Below are 14,312 nucleotides of genomic sequence, written 5' to 3'. Positions count from 1 at the left end.
TAATTCAGTCTGGGACCCCAGCCCAGGAGATGGTGTCACACAGTCAGGGTGGGTCTTCCCTTAGTTAAACTTTTCTGGAACACCCTCACAGACACGCCCAGAGTATATCTAGTCAAGTTGATAATGAAGAATAACCATCACAGTGCATAATGACTGATCCAGTGATCATGTAGAAAGGCTTCTTTTAAATCACTAGATGGTACTAATAAAGTTCTCTGAAGTCACTAGAGGATACAGAAACAAAACAATCTACAGTTCATGTATAGGTTTGGGGATAAATCTAGGAACCTGAGCTTGGATGGCCTCCCTGTGTCTTTCCTTTGCTTATAAATTGAACCCCAGGCCTCTTAAGGTACACTCTGAACTAGTGTCTCCAGCTTAACTGGTTTTCCTAGAAGCTGGCAGTAAGACTAAAGAGTTGAAGCTCTAAAGCGCTGGGTTAGGTGATGCTGAAATCTCTCTTCTGGTGCAGATGTACACTGGGGCCATGAAGAAACCAAGCCTTACCTTGCAATTCTTAGCGAGACTCAGTTCTACGAAGCCCTCCAGAACTGTCACTACAACAGCCAGTTATATAGAGCAGTTGCTGAGAGATTGTGGGAATATGGCTTCCTTAGAACCTCAGAGCAATGTCGTACCAAATTTAAAAGCCTACAAACCAGCTATGGGAAAGTCAAGAATGGCCAAGCACCAGAAACCTGCCCCTTCTTTGAAGAAATGGATGCTTTGGTGAGTGCCCAAGTTGCTGCCCCACCTAGTAATGACTGGGACAAAGAAACAGCTTCTTGCTGCCTCCAGAGAACCAGTGAGGCTGAACCTGAGAAGCAAGATGATGACACAGAAGATTCAGATGATGAAGGTGATACTGAGATACCTCCAGGGGCTGTTACAACCCGTGCCCCAGCCTTAGTCCACAATCCCAGTGGTAAGGGTCTTTATTTCTACTTTTTGAGACAGGCTTTTGTTTGTTTGTTTGTTTTTGTTTTTGTTTTTTATCTGAGGTTTGCCTTGAACACTGAATAGCCAAGGATGTCCTTAAACTGCCGATTCTTCTGCCTCTACTTCCTAAATGGTGATATTACAGGTGTGTGCTTCCATGCCCAACTAAGAGTCTTTGCGCTCTCACAGTATAAATAGCAAAAGAGACGCTATAGAATTTAGGAGAAAAGCCTTGAGATTGAGAGCTGGCCACTATACTGAGCTCTCCCAAGTTCTTACCTGTCCTCCTATGTTTCCCATCTGTTAAAACAGCTCAGTGAGAACATGCAAATTATTAGTGTGGCTTCCTTTGTCACACTACAGCATCACTTGACATAGTTGCAAACTTTGTAGATTTACTATTATTTTCATGTGCTGTTAAGGTGCTCTAGTGCAAGTAACTTAACCCCTAAATCTGTTAAGCATTAAGACCTTGGGCTGGAGATAGAGTTTAGTGGTAGACTGCTTGCTTGTTCAACATGCCCCAGGCTCTAGGTTAATCATTCACATTGCAAATAAAAACTAAGTTACAGGGGTTGGGGATTTAGCTCAGTGGTAGAGCGCTTGCCTAGGAAGCGTAAGGCCCTGGGTTCGGTCCCCAGCTCCAAAAAAAAAAAAGAAAAAAAAAAAAAAAAAACTAAGTTACAAGGTTGATGGAACTATGTTACTGAGGTACTATGGGAAGTGTCCACCACAGTGCTAGGCACATAGTAATGAGTAATAGTTTTCACTTCTGTAAGTGTGTAAGTCTTTAAATCAGCACTCTGATGGTGCATTGAATGTTGATATTTTACTGGGTTTGGGAAATGTCAAATAATCCTCTTGGAAGTGTACAATACACTTTCACACATTAAAGAGTCTAAAAAAAAAATTAAAGGTTCTAAGATCTCAGTCAATCCAGCAAATCTCTTTTATGGCCCACCTTAGTGTTAAGCTTCTAAAAAATATATACATAGGCTGACACTCAGTATTCTTTTGCTCATAGATACAGTCCAAGGAATTCAGGAGCCAAAATTAACCTGAAACTCGCAAATGAATGTAAATTCTCATAGTTTAGACTGAAAGGCTGGCATTTGCTTTTTAGAATGTTGAAAAAAAGTTGCCTAGTTTGGGCCAAATTACAATGTTTCAACATTTAGGTTTTGAAGAATTTCTAGAGATGCTTCTCTTTTGAGGTCCTTTGTTCTTCAACAGATGCGAAGTATTGTTTTTCTTCCCTTTTTTTTCCTTCTCTAACATATAGTGAGGGGGAGGAGACTTATGAAAAACTACTTGCGGGTATAGAAAATTTCCAGGAAATGTGCCTGAGCATTTCCTTCTAATCCAGTTAGTCACTGGCAGTGGACAAGACCACGGTAAAACCGAGAGGCAGTAGAATAACAATGTGCAAAGTGTCTTTCTGTAAACCCGGAAATTATCTTCTTTAAAAAACTTGTGATTTCTTGCTACTCTGAGTTTTTCTGCATATATTGGTATTCAGTAAGGGTTGAACATTAACTAGTTTCTATATAAACTATGTAGATGAAAGGCTTGTGAGAGGTCCAACATAGGGAAGAAAAACACTAGAATTTTTTTTTTTTTTTGGTTCTTTTTTTCGGAGCTGGGGACCGAACCCAGGGCCTTGCGCTTCCTAGGCAAGCGCTCTACCACTGAGCTAAATCCCCAACCCAACACTAGAATTTTAATAATTTTAATATAATAGTAATTTGGGGACAAGAGCATTTCTATTTTATTATTATTTGAGACAGGGTCTCTCATTATGCAGCCCTGGCTGGCTTGGAACTTGCTTTGTAGACCAGGCTGGCTTCACATTCATTGAGATCATTCTGTCTGTCTCTTTTTCCCAAGTGCTAGGATTAAAGGTTTAAAAACCAGACCCAGTTTAAAAATTTTTAAATACTTTAAAAAATTATGTCTGTGCATGTGTGGGCAATGTGCATGTGGGTACAGGTGTCCAAGAAAGCCAGAGTGGGAGTCACTGGAGCTAGAGTTACAGGTGGTTGTGAGCCCATCTGATTGGTGCTGGTAACTAAACGCAGGTCCTCTGCAAAAGCAGTACATCCTTGACCTCTGAGTTCTCTCCCTAGCACCTCCCATGGTTTTTATTTAGGGGGCACATATGCCATGGACATGTTTGGAAGACAGTTCATGGAATTGGTTCTCTCATTCCCCTGTGTGGGTTCTAGGAATTGAACTCATGTCATCAGACAGAGCAGCCAGTACCTTTACCTGCTAAGCCATCCTCCTCCTAGCTCCCCTCACACACATACCTTATGAATTCAAAACTTGGAACTCACTGACCATTTACTTGTAATCCTCTAAGGTAATACTTGTTTCTCCCAGGTTTTCTTTGTTGTGGAACATATGACTAAGGAAATGAATAACTTTTCAAATTTAGGTTTCAAGGCTGGATTTGATAATGAAGAGAATTCAAAACGGAATATTTCTGAGGAAGTGCAGCTGCATAGGACATTACTTGCAAGGTCTGAAAGGAAAATTCCCTATCATGTTAATCAAAGTAAATCAAAGTAAGAATGAATGTTCATCAGAAAGCCAGTGGGAAAAGACTCAAAGAAAGAAAAAAAAGACAACTGGCATTCCCAGAGAAGAGTATAGGTAAAGTCCCAACTTACCAGAGACCAGGCTTGGAAGACAGACCTTATAAATACCTCAGGTATGGCAAAAGCTTTGGCTCAAACTCTCATCTCCTATGAGGTAGAGAACCCATATAAATGTGCTGACTGTGGGAAAAGCTTCAGTCAGAGTGTATGCCTCATCAGACACCAAAGAATCCATACTGGAGAAAAACCATATAAGTGCCTTGACTGTGGGAAAGGTTTCCGTGACAGTTCCAATTTCATTACCCATCGGAGAATCCACACTGGAGAAAAACCTTATCAGTGTGGTGAATGTGGAAAACGCTTCAATCAGAGCTCAAGCCTTATAATTCATCAGAGAACTCACACAGGAGAAAAGCCTTATCAGTGTGAAGAGTGTGGGAAAAGCTTCAGTAACAGTTCCCATTTCAATGCACATAGGAGGACACACACAAGAAAGAGACCCCATGTGTGTCCTGGCTGCGGTAAGAGTTTCAGTAAGAGTTCTGGCTTACGTGCACATCACAGAACCCACACAGGAGAGAAACCTTATGGGTGCCATGATTGTGGCAAGTGCTTCAGTAAGAGCTCTGCCCTTAATAAACACCGAGAGATTCATACACGAGAAAAGCTGCTGTCATAGTCAGTGCTTAAGTAAGCTCCTGAGGAAGGGCCTCAGCAGATGGACACTTGCAAAGTCCTTTCCTGTTTTGTGCCCAGCTGGCTTAGGAAGCACTCCTTGGGATTTCTGCCACTTTATTTCTTATCCTTTCCAGATCTAGATGAGGCCAATGCCAGTTGGTTCAAGATTAAAAAGTAGATTTTGATCTGAACTGATGGTAATACCTCTTCCCTCTCAGTTTCTGTATTGTTTCCTGAGAGAGGATATGGTGGTATATGCTGTGGGTCTCACGTATATCCTTCACTCACATTGTCATTCAGCGCACATCAATTGAAAAACCAGTTTCAGCAGTTTTTCAAGAAGCTCTGAGACTTGGGCCATTTTGCTCACTTAAACCTGTGTACACTCTTCATTTATCTTTAAGAAGAGTTTAAAGTCCATCTTGGTTCTATCTTTCCCCAGAATCTGGGGCTAGGGATATAGCTAAGTGTTAGAGCACTTGCCTAGTATGTATAAGGCCCTGGGCTCAAACCTCACACACACACACACACACACACACACACACACACACACTAACTCGTGTAGGGGATGGGGACAGATCGAGAGCAAAACAATGTAAGTTTTCTATAAACACTGAATTTCTTAGTTTCTTCCAGATTCTACAAGGACTCTGGAAGTATATTCTACAACAGAATATACTGCATTTATAGATCTTGATTTTTCTCCTTTCTTTTTCCTCCTCTCCATCTAAATGCCATCTGTCTCTTATAGACTAGCAGTCAAAAGAGCAAACAGAGGTGGGGTAATAGAAAAAGTAGTTAAAGCTGTCAACAGGAGTCATCTGTTTCTCCTGCACTCCACATATCTAGTATAAAGTCATGCAGCCTATGGGTGCTCAATACTAATTGCAAGAAGCAGAACCATTTCCCCAATTATAGGTTGTAGCGCCCACCCTGACCAGCAAGGAAGACGCAACACCGTCGGATTCTTCTCAACAGCCTTTATTGCAGGAACACCTAATTGTTAATACGGGGACCCCGAGGAACAAAGGCACTTGCCTTAAGTACAAGACAGGCTGTGGCTGTGAACTTGTCCTCTGGGGATTAGTGGAGTATGAAATACCTTATTAGCATGAATATCACCCTGGCCTTGTAGATGCTGGGGGTATGCCAACACATGCACTGTGGGTGTTTACCACAAACGACCACCGGATGTCGGCGCCATCTTTAGCCGCTCCCTACATCTCCCTCTTTTTTGTTTTCTAAAAATGAACCCATTAGGTGGAGGTAGTGGTCTGAGAGAGATCAGACATGCCTCACAGAGTGCCCAGCTCGGCCATGGCGAGCCACTCTTGCAGTTAGGACTGCACCCCAATGGCAATAAATGAACTTATGCTGTAACACACCGTTCTGGGCTATACGTGTGTGTTTATTGGGGAGAAACTGGGCAGAGGAGCATTTGACCAGCCCGTATGTTCAAACGGGGTGTAGCCACCTCTGTCTATGACTGGTCTAGATCAGGGTGTCACGTCAATATTGTCATTGCTCCTGTCTGAGGTCGTTTCTATTGATAGATCGGCCTTACCCGTTGTTGGAATAACCCTATCGCCACCGGGCCCCGTGTCTTAGGTTGGTCCAAACCTGAGGAAAGTTGCCCGTCTCTGGATACAATGGCTTCACATGACAGTGACAAAATACGATCTAGGGCGAACTCTTAATTTTTCAAAGAGGCCAGCCATATGTTGGGAGACGTACCACTTTCAGTGGCAACCATAGCTTGGTAAACAATCACTTTGTGTCTGGCATGCTCTCGTTGTAAACTGCAACAGAGCCATAGACATACTCCACGTCCCAAGAGGACAATGGCCCCCCAGGCAAACATGCCAGCCCATTCTTTGAAAAAAGAGAAAACATTAGTAATCCATGAGGTGAAATCTCCAAACGTGATAGGTTCCAATCTAGTGACGTTAAGGACAGCAATCTGCATCAGCAATTGTCTCAATAATTGCTCCGCTTTCATGGACCAGTTTCCTTTCAGATAATTCGAGATTTCTTTGCTCTGTTGAGAATACTGAGAGAAGTTAGCTTGCAAAGGAGTAATACATAAGCCTCTAAGGGAGGAAACACAGGACATCTGTGTCATATGATATAATGCTTCAATTTGTTCATGGATCAAATCTATCCATTGATTAGCTAATAGAAGACCAGATGCCAAGTGGGTATTAAATTCTTCTTGTATCTCTAGTGCCACTGAGGTTTTTTCCACAATCTGATTGATAGTCTCAGCCATCTGTACTTGATTAGTCACAGCAATCGCGGCTGTTGTTGCTGCAGCGGCTGATAGTACAATGGCTGAAATTATAGCTGCCATAATACCAAAATCCCTTTTGGTTCTTAGTAAATGAAGTATGGGAAAATTATCTGGGTTGGCTTCTATTGGAACTGGCACAAAAGAAGGAATCTTGACTATCACTGCGGTATCATTGGTGCCATCCCAGCATTCAGCTAAATAACAGACTACATCAGAGCTATTACAATTTAAAGCATTATCGCTTACATTAGTGCTTATCAGAAAGAAGAAAGGTGGTCTAACACACACTGAAGCTCCAATGGCAGTATCATTTGCCAAAAGGCCATTAATCTTTACATTTACTAAACTGGTTTTGTTATTCGTTCTAGTGGCTGAAATATTATACAATGTAAAGTCTTCACCTAATAATTGGGCAAAAGGAATTAAAGATGTGTATGCTCCCTGTTCATTTGATAATACCCATTGATACCAAGGCCAAAAATTTTGCTTGCCAGTCTTATTTTTCCCCCAATCATACTGTACCTGGTCAAGAGGAGGGGAAAACTCAAATCCCTGTAGGAATTGTTTTTCTCTATGGAATGGACTCTGACATGGGGTAAAATCAGGTAGAAATTCTTGATATGGGGGGCAAGCAGGTAAGACTCTACAACAGGTAGAGTTATCCAGTGTGTGATTGCCTTGCCCCGGATGTGATGGAAAACTACAATTATGCATCATAATCAAAGTTGTAATGTTCAAATCAGCAGAATTATTGACTGACGTGTCTCCACTGCCTGAAGAGGCTCCTTGGGTAATTTGACTCAAAGCAGCCAGGATGGTCCCAGTGCCCATATCACTATTGCTCATAGGATCTAACCAATTAGCCAATGTGGTCCTTTGCAGCCATATACAAGGCTGGGAGGAATTTTTAAGAGTAAAACATAATGTATGTAATAAAGAAAGATTAGTGGTAGTATACCGTTGGGGCGATTCTCCATTTGGCACTATACAAGGAACACCACGCAAACAGGAGGTGGAGAAAAAGGTTGGCAAAACAGTAGAATTGCTATGAACTGGCATAGGTACTGGTCAGGATCTGGCAATAGCCCACAGCGTGAGTGAATTAACCTGGATTACCATTCCCAGTAGTAATAGTAGGGTTCGTAGTCTCATCTTCACGAAGAGCAGGAGGCAGTTTGCGAGTCAAACGTTCAGGTACCCAAATTGGATTTTCTTGATCCTGCGGAAAAACACAAATAGCTCCCCTAGATCTCGAAATCACGGGATCTGGGCCATGCCATTCATCAGTTAAGACATCCTTCCAATTTACTTCTGTATTACTCATAGGTTTAGTAGTAGCATGGCGATCCGCAGCAGAGCGGCCATGCACATCCAAAATTAAGAAATTTAGAGTAAACAAAGCTAAAGAAAGTTGTTCTTTTGGCATTCGGCCGCTGGAAATTCCCTCTTTTTGTTTTTGTAGAAGCTCTTTTAAGGTACGATGTGCTCTTTCCACAATTCCTTGACCCTGGGGATTGTATGGTAATCCAGTAGTATGACTGACCTGCATTGTCTGGCAAAATGACTGAAAGGACTTTGCAGTGTAGGCAGGCCCGTTGTCTGTCTTGAGACTATCAGGCTTTTCCCAGGCTGCCCACGCCTCTAAGCAATGACTAATGGCATTATGAGCCTTTTCACCAGTCATCAGAGTGGCATGTATAATACCGGAACAGGTATCAACAGAAACATGAGCATATTTTAAATTTCCAAATTGAGATATGTGTGAGACATCCATCTGCCAAAGTTTTAGTGGAATCAGACCACGAGGGTTAATTCCCACCTGAGGAGGGTGGTGAAACTGAACACAATTCTGGCAACATAATACTATATCACGAGCTGCAGCTCTAGAGATTTTAAATTTTTGCTGAAGAGTGAAGGCAGGAACATGAAACTTTTGATGAAATTCTCTAGCGAGATCAATCGGAGCTGCATGAAAAATAAACTCTCTGCGAGTACTAGCATCCACCAGGGCGTTATTACTGGCCATGGGACCAGGCAAATTAGTATGAGCTCGAATATGTTGTATGAAAAATTTATTCTTTCTGGCCCAAATCAATTTTTCTAATTCTAAAAGAATTTGACATACAGTACTAGTCGACCTAATTGGCCCTGCAATTTCAAGTGAGCGTACAGCATTAACTACATAAGCAGAATCAGAAATTAAATTAAAAGAATCATGAAATCTTTTAAAAACTTCCAATACAATTTTACATTCTGTAACTTGGGGGGTGCCTGGGCTGTATTGAATTAATACTGGTTCTTGAGAATCAATCATATTGGCACCTACACCTGTTTTGGAGCCATCTGTATAAATATCTAACGCTTCAGACAAAGGCTCTGAGGCAGTGACCTTAGGAAAAATCACTGGATGTTCAGTAAAAAATTGTAGCAAAGGATCATTAGGATAATAATTGTCAAACTCTCCATCAAAACTACAGCGTAATATGGCCCAATCATCTATCAAGGCACACAATGTTTCCATCTGAGTTGCAGTATATGGTATAATTTTCTTGGGTAAAATACCAAAGTGCTGAATACAAGATTTAACACCTAACATAGCAAGCTGTGCAACAGCAGAAGGGTAATATTCCAGGGTCTTATTAGGAGAAATATGAGGATAAATCCAAAGAAGTGGTCCTTGTTGCCATAGCACTCCTGTAGGCTGACGAAAGGTTCTCAGTATACACAAAAAGAGATCCTCCTTTTCCTTGTACCTTCTTAGCATTGCCTTTTCCAGTCTTTCCTCTACTTTCCTTAAAGATAATTGTGCTTCCTTGGTTAAAGCACAGGGTGAAGTAAGTTGAGAATCCCCTTTTAGGATTTCACAGAGTGATTGTAACTCTACATTGGGCATTTTAATATAGGGTCAAATCCAATTTATGCTTCCTAGTAATTTCTGAAAATCATTTAATGTTTTTAAATGATCTTTTCGTAATTCAATTTTCTGAGGGGAAATACTATTAGAAGTAATTTTTGTTCCTAAATATTCCCCCATTTGTCCCATCTGAACCTTTTCAGATGCTATGAACAATTGATTATTTTCAAGCACTTTAACCACTTCCACATAGGCCGCCTTTAAGGTGTCACAATCTTTTGCGGAAAGCAATATATCATCCATAAAATGTATTATTCTTAATTTTGGAATTGGTCACGTACAGGCTGTAGGGCTTGTCCTACATAAAGCTGACACATAGTAGGGCTATTAGCCATACGTTGAGGCAAGACCACCCACTGATAGCGCTTATCAGTCTCTTCATTATTCATAGATGGCAAAGTAAATGCAAATCGCACGCTATCTTGTGGGGCAAGAGGGATGGAAAAAAGCAATCTTTAATATCAATAATAATAATAGGCCAACCAGCAGGAATACTAGAGAGCAATGGTAAACCTCTTTGTATGGGACCCATTATTTGCATCTGAGAATTGATAGCTCTTAAATCATGTAATAATCGCCATTTTCCTGATTTTTTCTTAATAACAAATATAGGTGTGTTCCAGGGTGATGTGGATGGCTGTATATGTCCCAATTGCAGCTGTTCAGACACTAATTCAGCAGCAGCAGTTAATTTTTCAGAGGATAAAGGCCATTGAGGAATCCACACATGTTCCTCTGTTTTCCATGTAATGGGTATGCCTCCCTCAATGGCCCCTAGGAAAAACCCAGACCTGTCCTGTCCCGTTTTAGAATTCAGCAGCACTGGGTCAGCTTGTCCTTGTAAATTTTTTCTTAGACCTTTTCTGGGCATGTAGCCCATTTTTATCATCATGTCCTTGGCTTGTGGGGAATACTCATTAGTCAGTCTCATGTCTAAATTTATCAATACATCTCTGCCCCACAGAGTCACAGGAATGTCTATAACATAGGGAGTAATCTTTCCAGATCTACCTTCTTCATCCTTCCATGTCAATTCTTTGGAGCTTATTAAAGGAGCCATCTCGTACCCCAGACCACGTAGGGCCTGCGATGATGTTTGCGTGGGCCACCTAGGTGGCCAGTCATGAACAGAGATGATACTACGATCTGCTCCAGTGTCTAACAAACCAAGGAATGACCGTCCCACCACAATCAATGTTAACATTGGACGATCACCTAGTTCTAACGAGATAAAGGCAAATCGGGAACCTGTAGATCCAAAGCCCCTGTCTCCTCTAATCCTATTTTCTGCAGGAAAGCGCCTATGTAAGCTAGGCAGAAGCAGCAGCTGAGCAATTCTGTCTCCAGGGGAAATAGCAGTAATTCCCTGGGGAGAGGCTGCCAGGACTTTTACTGTGCCTAAATAATCAGGGTCAACTACTCCAGGTACAATTTGCAAACCTTTCAGGGAAGAAGAGGAGCATCCCAACAACAGCCCAACTGTGTCTTTAGGGAGGGGTCCTCTAAAATCTGTATCTATAGGCTGTACTCCCATTTGGGGGGTCAGTACGAGTCTGGTGGTGGAGTGGAGGTCCAGTCCTGCGGAGCCTTTAGTGGCTCTCCTCGGTCCTTCGGGTGGTGAAGAGAAGGCCAAGGCCTCTGATTGTCCTGATCCTGTCTGTCGCCCTGCAGAGCCCCATATATTTGAGGGCCCTGGGGACGTGGGCCCCCGTTGTCCGTTTTTTGGCTGTGTACCACCATATCCTGTCGCTAGAGGGCGACCATCCAAGTCTTTCACAGATCGACATTCACTTGCCCAGTGGTTTCCCTTCCTACAGCGGGGGCACAATCTAGGTTGTGGAGGTCTGTTACTACCCCGTTCCCCACTTCTTTCAGGGCACTGTCTTCTATAGTGCCCTTTACAACCACATTTGAAGCAGGTATCTGCAGTAACCTTCTTTCTTAATTGTATCATTGTTGCTGCTAGGCCAACATTAGTCAATGGCCCTCCTATTTCCCTGCAGACTTTCATCCAAATCTCTAAACCTTTATGTTTATATGGTGTTATAGCAGTCCTACATTCTTTCGTACATTGTTCATACACTAGCTGTTTAATAAGAGGCATAGCTGTATCAGGGTCTCCAAAGACCTTGGTAGCGGACTCTACCATGCGGGCTACAAAGTCTGAGAAAGGCTCTGTGGATCCTTGCAGAACCTTGGTAAGGTTCCCGGAGACTGCACCTCTATTAGGCAATGCTTTCCAGGCTTTAATGGCTATTTCATTAATCTGACTATAGACCTGATCTGGATAACCAATCTGGTCCAGAGCAAATCTGCCTATTCCCAATAGCATGTCAGCGTTCCAGTGTCTCTGAGGATCTGCTCCTGAAGCCAGATTAATGGCAGCTTGAATGTTAGCATATTCATACAGGTAAGATTTCCAATCCAAGTATTGACCTGGAGAGAGACAAGCTCTAGCTAAACTCCCCCAATCTCCAGGGGTGAGACAGTATCTGCCAAGAGCCTCAATCTGAGCGATAACAAAAGCTGTGTTGACTCCATAAGTTTTGACTGACTTTGCTAATTGCTTTATTGTCTTAAAGTCAACAGGTTCATGATATCGCTGCCCGTTTGCATCCAGAAAAACTGGAAAACTCAATCCTATCTCTTTCCATACCTCCGGGCAAAAAGAAGTACCTCCTGTAGGCTTTACCATGTGCTTATGTTGAGGGTTATACGGAGGTGCAGGGGGTGCTGTTGGTATAACTGCTTCCTTATCTACTTCTTTGGCTTGCTGCCACAATGCGTTGGTGTGTGGCCAGTCCGGATAATATCTCTCTTTCTCATACCGAGCAGCTTCTTCCTCAAGGTCTGCCAAGTCATTATCACTAAGCTCTGAGTCACTAGACATTCCCAAAGTCAATGCCTTTAAATAGGGATATATCTTATTTGTTTCTTGGTCCTGATTATCCCCTTTTTTCATCTCTGCCTTCTCTCTGTTTCTTTTATCTCCCTTTCTTTTCTTTTCTCCCTTCGAGACCTTTTCTCCCTCCAACATGCTTTCTTGTTGCTCTGTAAGGATTCTCTGACCTGTTCTAACAGCTTCCTCACATCGTTTATCTTCTAGGCAGGCACGGACCATTCGCCAGAGCGGCTTTGTCCCTGGTTTAAGCTTGCCCTCTGTTATTTCCCTATCCAGATCTTTTCCTAACTTGTCCCATGCCCGTAAAGTAAGAGACCCTGACACTATAAACCACGGAGCACAACGATCGCACTCATCAAGAAAACTCAGCAGGATTTTCTTTTCGATTTTAAGCTTACACTGACCAAGAAGCTCCTGAAGAGCTGACAGGAGCAGGGTGGAGTGTAAGTTTCCCATGCTTTACGAGCTTTTACGATCGATTTACGAGCAGGGCGAGCTGGTGTGTTTATTTACACACGAATCTTGTAGCTCATCATTAGTGGGCTCTTCCCAGCAAATGCACTCCTGTCCGGACAGTAGCAATTCAAAAGAAAAACAAATCCACCACACAAAGAAGAAACAAAATTACAAATCCTAGACCACAGACTTTTTAACCTCTAAACCAAGGCTCTCATGGACTCTGCTTACTCCAGAGAACCTTACTTTGTAGCCTCTATACCAAGGCTTTCATAGTCTCTGCTTACCTCCAGAGAACTGTCTGGTCCCTTACCTGGGAGCTTACTGATGTCACTGTCCTGAGGCTGAGGATTTCTGAAATCCACATGAGAAAAGAAAATTTTCTTGGGTTCCCCGTATGGGCCACCAGCTGTAGCGCCCACCCTGTCCAGTAAGGAAGACGCAACACCGTCGGATTCTTCTCAACAGCCTTTATTGCAGGAACACCTAATTGTTAATACGGGGACCCCGAGGAACAAAGGCACTTGCCTTAAATACAAGACAGGCTGTGGCTGTGAACTTGTCCTCTGGGGATTGGTGGAGTATGAAATACCTTATTAGCATGAATATCACCCTGGCCTTGTAGATGCTGGGGGTATGCCAACACATGCGCTGTGAGTGTTTACCATAAACGACCACCGGATGTCGGCGTCATCTTTAGCTGCTCCCTACAATAGGTAAAACACACTGTACCCTAAATGACAAGTGGTGGTACTACCAGTCCACACACACACACACACACTCTCACTCACTCTCTCAATTGTATATAAATAAAAGTATTTAAGCACAAAAGTAATTACAGGTTTTCACAATCAAGTGGTATTAATTCCCACAGATTCATAGATGTATGATAAAGCCCTGTACAGTACAAGTGAAAACACCCTACCATGTCCTTATACTGTAAAACAGGTAATACATAGACATATAGGTACAAATATATAGTTGCAACATTTATTATCTTTTTAAAGGCAGGGTCTCACTGGTGCCCTGTAGCTTACTATGGAGATTGCACTGCCCTTGATCTCATAGAGATCCGACTGCCTCAGTCTTCAGAATAGTAATAGTAAAGATGTGCATCACCATGAAAGGTGGCAACTGTTTTAAAGAAATGTACTAAGCTTAGTAGTGTTACTACACAAGACATACATTTTAACATAACTTGCTCTAAGAAAACTCTGGGTTTTTTTTTTTTTTTTTTAGGAAACAGTAAGCAATCAAAGGAAGAAAAGTAACTGGGTAAATTAGAGTGGGGCAGACTTTCCAAAACTAGTTGTAAAACTGATGTTAGGTGGGTGAGAAATGGGAAAATGGCAAAGCAAAAGATGAGAAGATAGAAAGCTCACTAAAGCTTGAAGCTGGGAAAAACTTATGAATGCATGATATAGCTGTATAGTTGGCAGAAAATCAATTTAGCAGAGACCAGGAGTGCTAGAGGGAGACCTGAGTTACACTGTGCTGTGAATACTGGTGAGAGGAAAGCAGCATGGCTCTGGG

This window comes from Rattus rattus, chromosome 5, assembly GCF_011064425.1.
Source record: "Rattus rattus isolate New Zealand chromosome 5, Rrattus_CSIRO_v1, whole genome shotgun sequence".
In the NCBI taxonomy this organism is placed as follows: domain Eukaryota; kingdom Metazoa; phylum Chordata; class Mammalia; order Rodentia; family Muridae; genus Rattus; species Rattus rattus.
Note: the sequence above shows the minus strand (reverse complement) of the source record.